Source organism: Vulpes lagopus, chromosome X (genome assembly GCF_018345385.1).
Source record: "Vulpes lagopus strain Blue_001 chromosome X, ASM1834538v1, whole genome shotgun sequence".
NCBI classification, from domain to species: domain Eukaryota; kingdom Metazoa; phylum Chordata; class Mammalia; order Carnivora; family Canidae; genus Vulpes; species Vulpes lagopus.
Window position 1 is genome coordinate 6,214,446 of NC_054848.1, and position 13,492 is coordinate 6,227,937.

The window sequence follows — 13,492 nt, forward strand, 5'->3', positions numbered from 1 at the left end:
TCTTGTCTTTTTTCTTAAATTAAAAGTGTTGTTTTTTTTTTAAGCATGGATACCAACAGGGCTTGAACTCACAACCCTGAGATCCTGACCTGAGCCGAAATCAAGAGTCAGATATTTAACCTACTGAGCCACCCAGACGCCCCCCTAAAAAGTGCCTCTTAATTTAACGTATACTGAAAAATCTGTTGAAAAGAAAAAAACAACACTAGAGTGAGGATTAAAAATCTTCATAGGGAAAAGTTAACAAGTTATGTGAAGAACCTTGACTCATTCGGTCTCTCAGAAACAAGGGTCAACAAACTTTCTGGAACCTGCCAGACAGTCGGTGTTATTCATGCTTCGTGGGCCACAGGGTATGTAGCAGCCACTTAACTCTGCCGTCAGGGCGCTGGAAGCAGTAAAGGGTTGGGAGTTCTTGTGTTGCAATGGAACTTGATTGATGGGCACTGAAATTCAAATTTCAGATAATTTTCACATGTCACCATTCTTCTATGGTATCATTCTTCTATGGATCCAGCCCTCCCCCCACCCCCACCCCACCCGCCATCCTTTAGAAAAGGTATCCTTAGCTTGTGGGCTGTACAGACAAGGTATAGGAGCTGTCACCTGCCAACTCCTGTTCTAGAACAGATGCTCCATCAGGGCAGGGAGCTTCAGCTCCCTGGGGAACTCCTCCTTCCCACGCTTGGTGCCACGTGCCCGGCCGGTCAGATCCGGGTCCCCGGGGAGGGGTCCGTGGTGGCGGCATGAGGAGGCCTGGCAAGGGGAAGGGCAATAGAGGACCAAGGGTTCCAGCTGACACCTTCTCCCTGGACAGGAAGATCCCAGGGATGGATGTCCGGGGCCTGTGATCGCACACAGGCAGAGACTTGGCCACATTAGGATAGGAGCTCTAATCACTCACTGAAATTCGGCGTTTCAGACGACTGTGACTATATTGCTCTCAGATGAATGACAGCAGCATTAGCAGTATCTTTAATTTGTTACCAATTTGTCACCAAGAGAAGTCTGATGTATTTTTAGAGCAGGTTACAGTTGAAGCAGATTTGGTTTATACTCATCACTATTTTGAAATGACAGAAGTTATTAGAGCCTCTTCTAGAGCTTACTGTTGGAAGTATTGGAAAAGAAGCAGCACGTGCATGACTGTATTAGAACTCTAAAAAATATTTGATGACTGTATTTTAACAGAATTGGGCCTCTCTGTGATCCTATGCATTATTTTATGTATTTTATGCATTTAGAAGCAATATTCACTGAATGACTAAAGAAGGTATAAGGGGGGAATTCCTGGGTGGCTCGGCAGTTTGGCACCTGCCTTTGGCCCGGGGCGCGATCCTGGAGTCCCGGGATCGAGTCCCACGTCGGGCTCCCGGCATGGAGCCTGCTTCTCCCTCCTCCTGTGTCTCTGCCTCTCTCTCTCTCTGTCTATCATAAATAAATAAATAAATCTTAAAAAAAAAAAAAAGAAGGTATAAGGCATAGAAATGGTTACAAACCCCCTTCCCTTGATCCTTTAACCTCTTAGGTTGGGTCTTCTCCTCTGAATTTTGGAGATAAAAACCCCTGCCCTTCAGCATTACTGGGAGAATCAGATCCGATATCCTGCATGAACACCCCCTACCAAATGCAAGGTGTTCTCAGTATTCAAATGATGTGAACTGAATGTGACATCCCAAATGGAAAAAAACAAAACAAAACAAAACAAAAAACAACAACTCCCATGCATTAGTCTCCTAGAGCTGGCATAACAAAGCACCGCAGCCTGGGTGGTTGAAAAAGAAATTTATTTTCTCAGAATCCTGGATGCTGGGAGCTCAATAGCAAGGTGTCTGTCGGATTGCTTTCTCCTGGGGCCTCTTTCCTTGGCATGTAGAGGCTGTCTTCTCTTAGTGTCCTCACATGGTGTCTGTGTCCTAATCAAGTTTTCTTACAAGGACACCAGTCACATTGTATAAGGGCTCTCCCCTAATGACTGCATTCAACTTATTTACCACCTTAGAGGCTGTATCTCCTAGTTCGGTCATATTCTAAGGGAGTGGGGTCTAGTGCTTCCACATAGGATTTTTTTTTGGCTGGGAGGAGGACGCAAAATTCACCCCATACCATCATATTAAAAAAAAGACTGGTGCCTATCCAGATCAAGGGGAACAGAGGAGTCTGTCATCACATCCACGGCAGGTGAGGGACCTCTTTGTCCTCTCTCCTGTTCACTTCTAGTAACAACTCATGTGCGACCACCTGCCACCACCAGCTCCTTTCATAGTTTGTTTTCAGTCTGTCTAAGGAAAATTGGAAGCAAACCCCAGAGCAAAGAAAGGTCCGAGGTCGGTACATAAAGTTGGAAAGCACATATACCCAACAACCCCCGCCCCCCTCCCTTTTTCATAAGCAAAGATCGTGGTGGGCACTTACTCAAAGTTAAGGCATGCTCTGTGAACGTCAAGGAAGGCTCATTGTGACATCCAGCGTGTCAGTCGCGGAATCTCAGGGTTTTCTGAAGGGTCCACTCATGGAAACAGATCTTGGCCTATGTGTTAGGAATCTTTGAAAGTCAGATGAGCCTAGGGGATATTGGGTACTGGAGTCAATAAAAACTGGACATTAAGTCTCGTGAGGAGTTTGATACCTCGTCCTACTTTTTTTTTTTTTTAAAGGTTTTATTTTATTTTATTTTATTTTATTTTTTTAAAATGGTATTTGACTTTATTTTTTTTTAAATTTTTTTTTAAAATTTATTTATGATAGTCACAGAGAGAGAGAGAGAGAGAGAGGGGCAGAGACACAGGCAGAGGGAGAAGCAGGCTCCATGCACCGGGAGCCCGACGTGGGATTCGATCCCGGATCGCGCCCTGGGCCAAAGGCAGGCGCCAAACTGCTGCGCCACCCAGGGATCCCCTAAAGGTTTTATTTATTTGAGAGAGGGAGAGAGGGAGAGCACAAGTAGGGGGAGTGGCAGAGAGAGAGGGGGAAAAGCAGATTTCCTGAGGAGCAAGGAGCCCATCAGAGGGCTTGATCATGAAACTCGGGATCGTGACCAGAGCCAAAGGCAGATGCCCAACCGACTGAGCCACCCAAGGTGCCCCAGAATTTTTGTTTTAAAGAACAGTTTTAGATCTACAAAACAATTTAGGGTGAGTGCAGAATTCCCATAGTGTCTGCCTCTCACATACAGTTTCCAGTGCTAACATCTTTCCTCAGTGTGGGGCATTTGTTACAATTAATGAATCAATATGGATAAAATCCATAATTTACATTAGAGTTCACTCTTCCTGTTGTGCAGTTCTAAGTGTTTGGACAAATGTACAATGTCGTGTATCTGCTGTTACAGTATCATTTGGAATAGTTTTATTGCTCTGAAAATGGCCTGTGCTCCAGCTGTCCATCACTCCTCTTCCATCCCCAGAACCCCTGGCATTTGCTGACCTTTTTAGTTTTGCTTTCTTCAGAGCTTCACAGAGTTGGAAGCATTTAGCATAGAGCCTTTTCGGATGAGTGTCTTTCCCTTAGTGACGTGCATTTAAAGTTCCTCCATGTCTTTTCATGGCTTGATAGCTCATTCCTGTTTATTGCTGAATAGTATTCCGTTGTAGGGATGTGCCCCGCTTTCTCCATTCACCTCCTGAGGGGCGTCTAGGCTGCTTTCCATGTTCAGCCATTATGAGTAAACTCATGATAAACACCCCCCTGCGGGGTTTGTGTAGACACAAGTTTTCAACTTAGTTGAGTAAATATGTGGGAGCACAATTGCTGGATTATACGGTAAGACTGTGTCAAGCTTTTGGAAAATGCTAAACTGTCTTCTGAAGTGGTCACACCATCTTGTATTCCATGGGCAATGTATGTTGGTCTGCATCCTGTTAGCATTTGGTGTTGTCACTGGGGAGGGAGGGCGGCTGTTTTAATAGATGTGAGATGGTATTTTATTTACTTACTTTTTAAAGTTTAAGTAACCTCCACACCTGGTGTGGGGCTCAAACTCACAACCTTGAGATTAAGAAGCACACGCTCCTCGGCTCCTCCTACTGAGCCAGCCAGGTGCCCCAGTATTTTGTTTTAATGTGCAGTTTCCTAGTGATAAATGATGCTCAACATCTTTTCATATGCTTATTTGCCACTTGAGTATCTCTTCCATGAAGTATTTCCAGATCTTTTGCCCGTTTTTAAAATTAGGTTGCTTTCTTATTGAGCTTTAAAAATTCTCTGTAAATTTTGGATACAACCCTTAATCAGATATGGATTTTGCAAATGTTGTCTCCCAGGCTGTGGCTTGTCTTTTCATTCTCTCAATGGGGTCTTTTGCAGAGTAGATGTTTTTAATTTTGATGTTCAACCTAATAGTTTTTTCTTAAATGGATCATGCTTTGGGGGCTGTATGTAAAAACTCACTGCTAAACCCAAGGTCATCTAGATTTTCTCCTATGTTACCTTCTGGAAGATTTATAGTGTTGCCTTTTTACATTTAGACTTACTCATTTCGAGTCAGTTTTTGCGAAAAGCATAAGGTCTATAGCTAGATTATGGTGTTTTTTTTTTTTTTGTTTTTTGTTTTGTTTTTGTTTTTTTGCATATGGAGGTCCAATTGTTCTAGAGAACCATTCATTAAAAAGGATATTCTTTCTCCATTAAAATGCCTTTGCATTTAATTTCGTCAAATTAGTTGAGTATATTTGCGTGGGCTCCTCCTGCCTTTTAATTAAAATTTTGGCTACTGTTTAGGGGGAAATACTGATAACATTTGTTGCAAGCAGGCTCTTGTCAGCTCCCTCCAGCCAGGAAAACCAAAAATAATTGTTTGGCATATAGATAGATCCTGAGCCGCGGATGCCGGTGGAAATCATCGCTGCTCACACTCTCCCTATTAACCTTTAGTTTTTTTTTCCACAATGCAATAGCTCCTTTCCTGCTCAGCTCTATTTCCTGTTTCCCTTGTTTTCTCCCACTTCATAAGACACACACTTTTGAGAGATCTGCAAAACACAGGAGATAAAAGAGTCTAATTTACCACCTACCTACCACTCATCTAGCATTTCAGAAAGAGGAAATTTCAGTGACATCATGATAAAGGTAGGCGGTGTATTTTCCTGTCTGGGGTCTTACAGACAGGAAGAGGGGGCCTAGGATAAGCTAGGCTCCCTACTTATGGAAGACCTTTGGGATTGTTGGGACGTTACCCAAGAGACACGATGGATTCTGGGCTCATCTGGGCTCGCTGGCTCTCACTGCTACACCAAAGGCCAGCGGTCAGAATGGGCCTCACAGCGGTGGTCACAGTTGGGAGCGAGGATTCCCACCCCTTTCCTATCGTTTCAATGATTGGCACCTGCCGAGTGATCAAAAGGTCCAAAGAGGCTTTTCACCGAGCTCAGCTCCGAATTTCCAGGCGCCTAACGACGGGCAGGGCTGGCCAGCCCGAGGGCCAGTTTGGGCTGCGCCGCTACTCGAGAGTGTGCGGTAGCCGAGGGCCGCGTCCCCGTAAAGCCGAGAGCTGTAATGATGTCAACTTGTTATTTACTTTCCAAATCTGAATGACTGAGCAAGGCGAAAGGAGAATCAATCAACCACAATGTGACCCTACAGGCGGAAAAAACGCAGCGCTCCCACCAGCAGGCGGTGGGGGAAGGGAAGCACGTGTAACTCGGGCAGGGTTGCATCATGAGCTTGCTCGGGCTTTCTATTGCACCCTTGGTTTTTCGATTGCATGTAATACCTCAGCATCAGTCCGCACAAGCCCAGGGAGCCGGGGAGCATCGAAGGGCAGGCTCCAGGGAAGGCCCCACCACGTCCTTTTGGGGGGCCCTTGAATGGCAACTGATACATAATAAGACACAATCTATTCTGCTGATTCACAATTATGGAGACAGTGTAAGTGTGTATTTTTTATTGATGTGCTCTAATAATGGTGTAGCAACAGTCGTTTTACATCATTGACGTTTTACAGCAGTATCTGGCCGGCTGAGGTCTAGGTCCGCCTTTTTGATGGAGGACCAGCCCCTTAAAAACTCACCTCGGGCCCCTCCTCCCCCCAACAACCTGAACAACAAATGGTCCAGTGTCCCAGAAGGAGCAAGTGAGGTTACAGTTTAAAATGCTGAGTGTACTGGGCTCTGAGCGCAAAGCTCATTAGACAGCGAAGGGAGGGGCAAAGTTATCTTCAAATATTCGACAAAGCAGACGCCCCAGTGTGGGGCGGTGGGCGCGGTGCGGGTTTAATTGAATTAAGGCCGCGAGCGGCGGGCAGGGGTCTCCAAGCCGCGGGGCGGAGGGAGCTCTGGGGCCTTGGGTGCGCTGGGCTGGGCCGAGTAAGCGGTTGCAACAGAAAACCCTTCGCGGAGCCAGGGGGTGGGGTGCGGTGGGGTGGGGTGGGGGGCGGGAGTGAGGAGGCCCGAGAGCCCCGGGCCCCCAGCCCCGGCGCCCCCGCCCTGCCCCGGAGCTCCTGGCTTCACCCCCGTGTGTCTTTCCTCCGAGTTTCTTTCTCCCCAAGCATTTCTGGCTGTTTCCGGGAGGTGTTTTGCAAAGGTCGAGGCTCCGCCTGAGCCCCCAGCCTCTTGGGAGGGGGGACGGGGCCTTGGGGGCCCTCCGAGCCGCGCGTTTTGAGGGAGGTGCACCCTCGGGCAGCCTGCAGGGGGTGGTTAGGGCAGCGGGGCAGCTGCCTTTGGAGGTGGGGGAGGGTAGGGCTCTAGCAGTGGTTCGGGTTTCCCTTCCCCCTCCCCCCCCGGAAACCGCGGGGGTGGTGGCCCGGGTTCCTGTCCCCTCTAGGCAGTGGGGGAAAAGGTTGGGTTTGGGACTAGGGCGGCGGGGGGGGGGGGGGGCGGGAGGCCGGGTCCCCTTCCTCCCCCTGCAGGCCACGGGGTGGGGGAGGGGGAGGCCCGGGCTCCCCTCACCCGCACTAGGCGGGTGGGGGTGGGGGTGCCGAGGACCGAGCCTGGGTGCAGGGGGCTGGATCAGTCCCCCCAGCAGCAGGACGGGGGCTGGATTAGCACGCGGCCCCCCGACCGTGCGGACTGCGCCCCCTCCTGCGCCGTGGGGGAGGGGCGGGCGGGGACGCGGCCCCCCCGGGGCGCCGGGGCGGGGCGCGCGGACGCGGGTTCCCCTCCCCCCGGCCGCGGGGGAGGGGCCGGGCTGGGGGTGGGGGTGGGGGCTGGGGCTGGGGCTGGGGCCGGGGCGCCGTCCCGCCCTGCGTGCCCGGCGGCCCCCCTGGCAGCCCTCCCGGCCGGGGCCGGCGCGCCGCCGGCCGCCCCCCCGCCCCCCCGCCCGCCCGGAGGTCACTGCCCGTGCCGGTCCCTCCCGCCGTCCCGCCCTCTGCCGCCGCCGCCGCCGCCGCTCCCGCCCCAGCCCCCCCCACTCGGCTCTCGGGAGCGAGGAGCCGCCAGCGCCCCCGCCCCGCCGCCGCCGCCGCAGCGCCCTCGGCCGCCATTCGGCACCCGAAACTTTCCAGCGCCCGCGCGTCTCGGGGACTCGCGGCGGCGGGGCGGGGGCGGCCCGGGGGCGGCGCGAGGCTGCTCCGGGGCGCCGGGCCCTCCTCGGCCGCGGCACGGCCGGGGCTCGGCGGCGGCCGGCGGCAGCGAGGCCGGGAGCGCGGCGGCGCCGCCACAAGTTGCGCGGCGGGCGGCGAGGTGAGTGCGCGGGGCGCGGGCGCGGGCGCGGGCAGGGGGCGGGCGGGGGGCGGGGGGCGCAAACTTCGGCGGCGGGGCGGGGGGTGGGGTGGGGGCGCCTGCACGCGCCGCCCGCGCCGCGGGGTCCGCGCGGCTCCTTCGGGCTCCGCGGGGCCGGGTCCCCAGGTGTCCCCGCGGCTCGGGCCGGGCTGCGGCGCGCTCCCTGCAGGCGGAACAATGCCCCGGGCGGCCGCTCCCCGAAGTGCGGGCGCGCGGGGCCGCGGGGGCCGCTAAGTTTGGGGAAGCGCTCGGCCGGCGCCCGGGGTCCCTTTGTCTGGCGCTCCCGGGGCCGCGGGATCCCCGTGGGGGAGGGGCGCCCCATTCATCGGCGGGCGCCGGCCAGCCGGCCCGGGACCGGGGAGCGCGGCGGCGGCGGCGGCGGCGGCGGCGGCGGCGGCGGCGCGGGCCCGGCGGCTGCTCAGTTCGCGGACGCAGAAACTGTCAAGGAAGTCGGGAGCTGCCGGCCCGAGCGCGCGGCCGGCCCAGGCCGACGAGTGTGTGTTGGGGGCGCCCCGGCGAGGCGGGGTCTGCGGAGCGCGGCCCGCCGGGGGTGCAGACCTGTTGCTCGGCGCCTGGGTGGGGGCGCATCCCCACCGGGAGGGGGCGGGGCGCGGCTGGCGGCGGCGACCCGGGGTCCTGAGGCCGCCCGCCCGCCCGCCCTCGCCGAGCAGGGCCTGCGCTTCACGTGCGTCGCCCGAGCGCGCGGGCGCCCAGGCCTCGGCTCCCAGTCCCCGCGCGGCCTGGCGTTTTCCGAGCCCGCTGCACTGCAAATTCCACAAAGTTAGCGGTGCCCCCCCCGCCAGTCGGTGCTGCTGTGCAGCTGAACCCACAAACACACACCTCCGCCGCCCACCCCCCCACTGCATCTGCAACTGTTTGTGCTCTGTATTGTCACATGGGGCTTGACCCGACTTTTCTGGATCTTTTTCTCTTCTGATGAGTCGCAGGAGCCCCTGCTTTAACCTGGAGGGGGAGTGGCGGGACTCTAAGGGGGAGGAGAAGTGGGGGGGGGGCTAGGGAGAGCCCTGCTAAGGTCCCAAGTAGGGGCTTCCGGGTAGCAAATGGCTCTTCACCGTTTTACAAAAAGTTTATAACTACTCATTTCTAGAAAAGAGGCGGTGGGGGATGGGGGACCAGAATGTGGAGTATGGCCCAATGAAGACGTGAGGATGACACTTTCATTTTAGAAGATGGCAATGTCTCAGGTGTGCTGCAGATTCTCCTGCAGAAACGCACAGCTGGATAACTAATCCAGGGATAAAAGTTGAACTTCGTCGCTTGACCCACTTATTAAAATGGCCCTTAAGGGGAATCCAGCCCATAACACACACCTGTGGGACAAAAATGAGGATTTTAGGTGTTTGAGTTGCTAATGTGCGCTGCAGGGCAAGGATCCCTGGATCCTGTGCAGTTGGCTTCTCTTTTTGCTTTTATAGACAGCTTAATCAGTAATTATCAACAACACCCCCATTTACATTTCCCAAACCTCACTCCTCCTGAATGTTTGAAGGTAGGGATGGTGCCGGAGTCATGTGGCAGTTGGTCTTGATCTCATCTTCACTTGTGGGAGCTTTGGGCTCCTCATCTGTGCGATGGCATCTGGAATTTCCCTGAACGGCCTGTCAGGAGGGGCTCAGTGGTTCTAGGGCTTGCAGAGAGGTGGACAGAGCCCTGGAATCCAACTCCGTCTGGACACATAATGCTTGGCTCCAAACCCAGCCTTTGTCCCTATTTGGCCTGAACTAGTGAAAGGGCCCACCCTCTTGTGCTCCACTGCTGCAGCTTTTCTGAGCGTCATTTCTATATGTGTAAAAAGAAGAAAAGGAAAATTGCAATCGTGGTACTTAGTGTGTATTGTGAGGAAACGTGAAAGAACACGTGTGTAAGTTTTCTGAAAACTATAAAGCTGCTTATAAATTTTAGAGTTGCTATTGTGCACGTCGAATAATTGTCTTCTCGTTATTTGAATGCCATGCACTGAGGATTTTACAGGCACTTCATGCCCTGTGCCAGCAATGATTATTTCCATTCTGCTGCAGAGAACTGACTTGCAAACATACAGTGGAGGGAGGGTTATCTGATTCCTGAAGCCCGGGTCTTAGGCTTGGTGTTCCTGTTTTCATGCCTACCTAGCATGACTGCTCACATTTGGACATTAAAGCTCTTTAAATTACATACACACGCCCATGAAGAGAATCTATATTGAGGTGTGTGTACGGATACAGCCCCAGCTCCCTGGGATCAAGAGGCATTGGCCGTAGTGGAGGGATGGCTTTTATAGCTTCATTGTCCAACATGGTAGCCAGTAGCCACGTGTGAACATGGAGATTCAAATTAATTTACACTCAAGAAAATTAACAATTCAGTTTTTTCAGTCCCTGTAGCCAGAATTCACATACACAATAGATGCCTGTGTCTAGTGGCCACCATATTAGTACAGTTCTGCGGAGAAAGTTCTGTTTCAAGGGTGCTACTTTATAGTTAATGCAGTGAGATATTAATAAAACGGAGTTTGTGTACTCCTTTGTGGAGGAAGGGGAGAAGGTATAAAAGTTTGAAAATAATTAACAGGTAAACCTTTAAAAAAAAAAAAAAAAGACCCATTTCAGCCAGTGATTGACCCAGGAAAGTGATTTCAGCAAATGGATTTTTTTTACTTAGGATTTATTTATTTATTCATGAGAGAGAGAGGCAGGGACACGGGCAGAGGGAGAAGCAGGCTCCCTGTGGGGAGCTCAGGGTGGTACTCACGGTGGGACTCGAGATCCCTGCACTGGGGATCACAGCCTGAGGCAGACACTCAACCACTGAGCCACCCAGGCGTCCCCCTCCCCTTTTTTCTTTTCTTTCTTTTTTTAAAAGTAGGCTCCCTGCCCAGTGCGGAGCTTGAGCTGACCACCCTGAGATCAAGAGTCACATGCTCTCCTGGCTGAGCCAGCTCGCCCCCAGTGAATGGATTCTTAACCTGAAATTAAGAGCTATGGTTTTGGATTGAGGTGCTTTGGATCAGTTTTGAAATAGAAAAGCGGAACTCCAAGCCAAAGCGCCTCCCTGAGCGCTTAACGTTGACTGAGGCAGGTGGCATCTCTGCATCAGTTTCCCCATCAGAAAAGGCAGAGAGCCCTTAGCGAGTCCCCGAGGTGGCCCAACTAGGCAGATCTTGGGGAGCATCGCCTGGGATGCTTGGGAGCCCAGGGTGTCCCCGTCAGCGCCGCCCTATGTGAGTGATTGCGGGTGTGACCGTGTGGGGTGCGTTTAGCCCTGGCTTGTGGATACCACGGGCTTTCGGCACCCTCTACCCCTTTGTAGTTTAAGTCTTGTTTTGAGGTTCAGCCTCTTGAGGTCAGAATCTTCTGTATTAAAAAGACTGATAGGGAATCTTTCCAACAAAGTGAGATTTCAAAGTATGTTTTTTAAAAAATGGCTCAGTGCTAGGTGTTTCCTGTACACCGGGTCCCTGGGTTAGGATGTTATTTTTATTACTTTGTTGATAATGTCCTACTCACAGTTCTTTGTATTTTTTATAGTAAGGGGTTCGAGATTTTGTTTGTAGATGAGGATGGGGGAGGGGAAAACCCAAAATCGTGACTGTCAGAGGGGTGACTTCTCAGATCCCCCTCTGCCATTTGTCCTCAGTCGCTGCTACTTCCCCAGCTCTCTGGTGTGACCTGTTGGCTTTTGGCTGAAGGTGCTTATTAAATACCTGGGATGTCCCTGATGGTCTTCTAGAGGTGGGAGCGGGGGTCCCGCTCGCGGAGGTCCTCGGCGCCAGGACTTCAGGGTCCCCGTGACCTGTTGGGTCAGCCGTAGCCAGGGCTGCCCTAGCTGCTTCCTGCTGGGGCATCCCCGGCGGTGACATGCGACGTGCCACGCCGAATGCCTGGCCTAGGTGACGGTCACAGTTGCTCTGGGTGTGAGATGGTGACGTCTCAACTGTGGTTTTCTGATACCTTGTCTTTGTCCCCTCTTTCCCACTCTTTAAAAGAAGATAATATGCAACATCCAATAAGCTGGTAACCATTCACCTCTAAAGACTTTTAAAAAATAGTTCCTTTTTTTTTTTTTTTAAAGATTTTATTTATTTATTCATGAGAGACACAGAGAGAGGCAGAGACACAGGCAGAGGGAGAAGCAGGCTCCACGTAGGGAGCCCAGCGTGGGACTCGATCCCAGGTCTCCAGGATCACACCCTGGGCTGAAGGCAGGCGCCAAACCACTGAGCCACCCAGGGGTCCCTAAAAAATAGTTTCAATCAGGAAGCAGGACTAGAGTCGTTTTGTAAACGCCTTTTTTTTTTTTTTAAACTTGGACCAGTAAACTCCCCCCACCCCCAGCTATTTTTAGTAGGAAGGAAGTAACTGCGTCCTGAGCGGAGGCTGGATGTGTTTCCCCTTGGGTCTTGCCCTCCTCGGCCCTTGCCTCCTCTCTGTCCTCTCCGTGGGGCTGGCCTGCGCTTGGCCACATTGGCAAGATGAGACCCAACAAAGCCAAAATAAGAGCTGGATGTGGGAAGGGACTAGGAAAGTCAACATGTTTATGTAGGGCAGAGAGCCTGGTCTGAGAAAATGAGCTTCAGGCCTCAAGGGAAAAATTGGCTCCCCGGGGGGCTTCTTGACCGGGGTGCGGGGAACCTGACCAAAGAGTGTTGTGTTCGCTGTGCGGGCAGGTTCGCTGGGGCATCGCTGCTATGAAATGTTTGTTGATCCGCTGGCTGATCCAAGACGGAAGGAAGCCACCAAAAAACCGGAATGGGGCAAATTTCAGGTGAATGCACGGGAGAAGAGATTTTTCAGTCTCGCGGAGGAAACCGGGTGCCACGGCGGGTGGGAACGAGGTGGAGACGGGATGGCACGCGGGTTCCAGGGACTTCAGAGATGAGGGCCGGGGAGATGGTGGTTACGGCAGCTGGACTTGAGCCCCGAGCCCTAGAATCTGGCAGTCAACTCGGGGTTCTCCGAGGGGCCTGTTTTGCCCACTACGTAGTCCCTTGGCGGTAGCATCGAGACATTCGCAGTTGTCACAGCTCAGGGGAGGCGGATGGGGGTGCTCCTGGCGTCTAGGGGCTCTGTGGATGCTGCCAAATATGCATTGCACAGGGCGGTCCCCAGCACAAAGAATGATCTGGACCCACATGCCAGGGGTGTCCAGGTGGGGAAACCAGCCGTGAGTCCGTCAGTTCACAGTTGTGTGTGGGACGGACTCTGTGGCGGGAGGTCAAGGTCTGTGTTCTCGGGGTGCGCCGTCCTTAAGTTAGGGCTGGTTTATACATACGTGTGTATGTGTAGTTTTCTGAATCACCGTATGATGACGCTATCGGCTCTTTCAACGTAGAGTTCTATGAACGTCAGCACATGCATAGGTTTGTCTAACCAGCACCAAAACGGGGATACAGAACAAGTCCATGGCCCCCACAGTGTCTACAGTGCCGTCCCTCTGGCGCCCTGGAGTCACCCCCCCCCCCCCCAGCACTAACTGAGGAGCTGGCTGGGCAACTGCGCCCCCAGGTCCTGGTAGGTGCATTTCAAGTCCGGATCGGTGCCCCCACTCTCCCAGGACCCTCCTTCGTTGTTTCTCTCTGATGACACGTGAACTTCACACTTTTGCACGCTTGAGCCTGTGCGTTTGCCTCAGAACAGCAGGGTTTGCGCTGTGGGTTTCATCAAAGCAAGGCGAAGAAAGCCTTACTGGTCCTTAATGGTATCTGTAAGCCATGGAGAAAGAATATCAGGTGTCTTGTTGGGGCTGCCAAAGATTTGCTCTTTTCTTATGCCAGTTAATTCTTGCTGCCAAATTAGTCGAAATGGGATGTTTTCTGATGCCCTTTCAGAGAAATGTTT

General features: G+C 52.8%; 1 protein-coding gene across 1 annotated transcript in view; it reads left to right on the forward strand.

Annotated features, from left to right (window-relative positions):
* The first annotated feature begins 7,369 nt into the window (after window positions 1–7,369).
* Window positions 7,370–13,492, forward strand: part of TBL1X (transducin beta like 1 X-linked) — a 210,983-nt gene continuing 204,860 nt past the window's right edge. The window contains exon 1 of the mRNA XM_041740580.1: window positions 7,370–7,616. The gene's annotated coding sequence lies outside the window, so the exon portion shown is untranslated. The remainder of the gene's footprint in view (window positions 7,617–13,492) is intronic.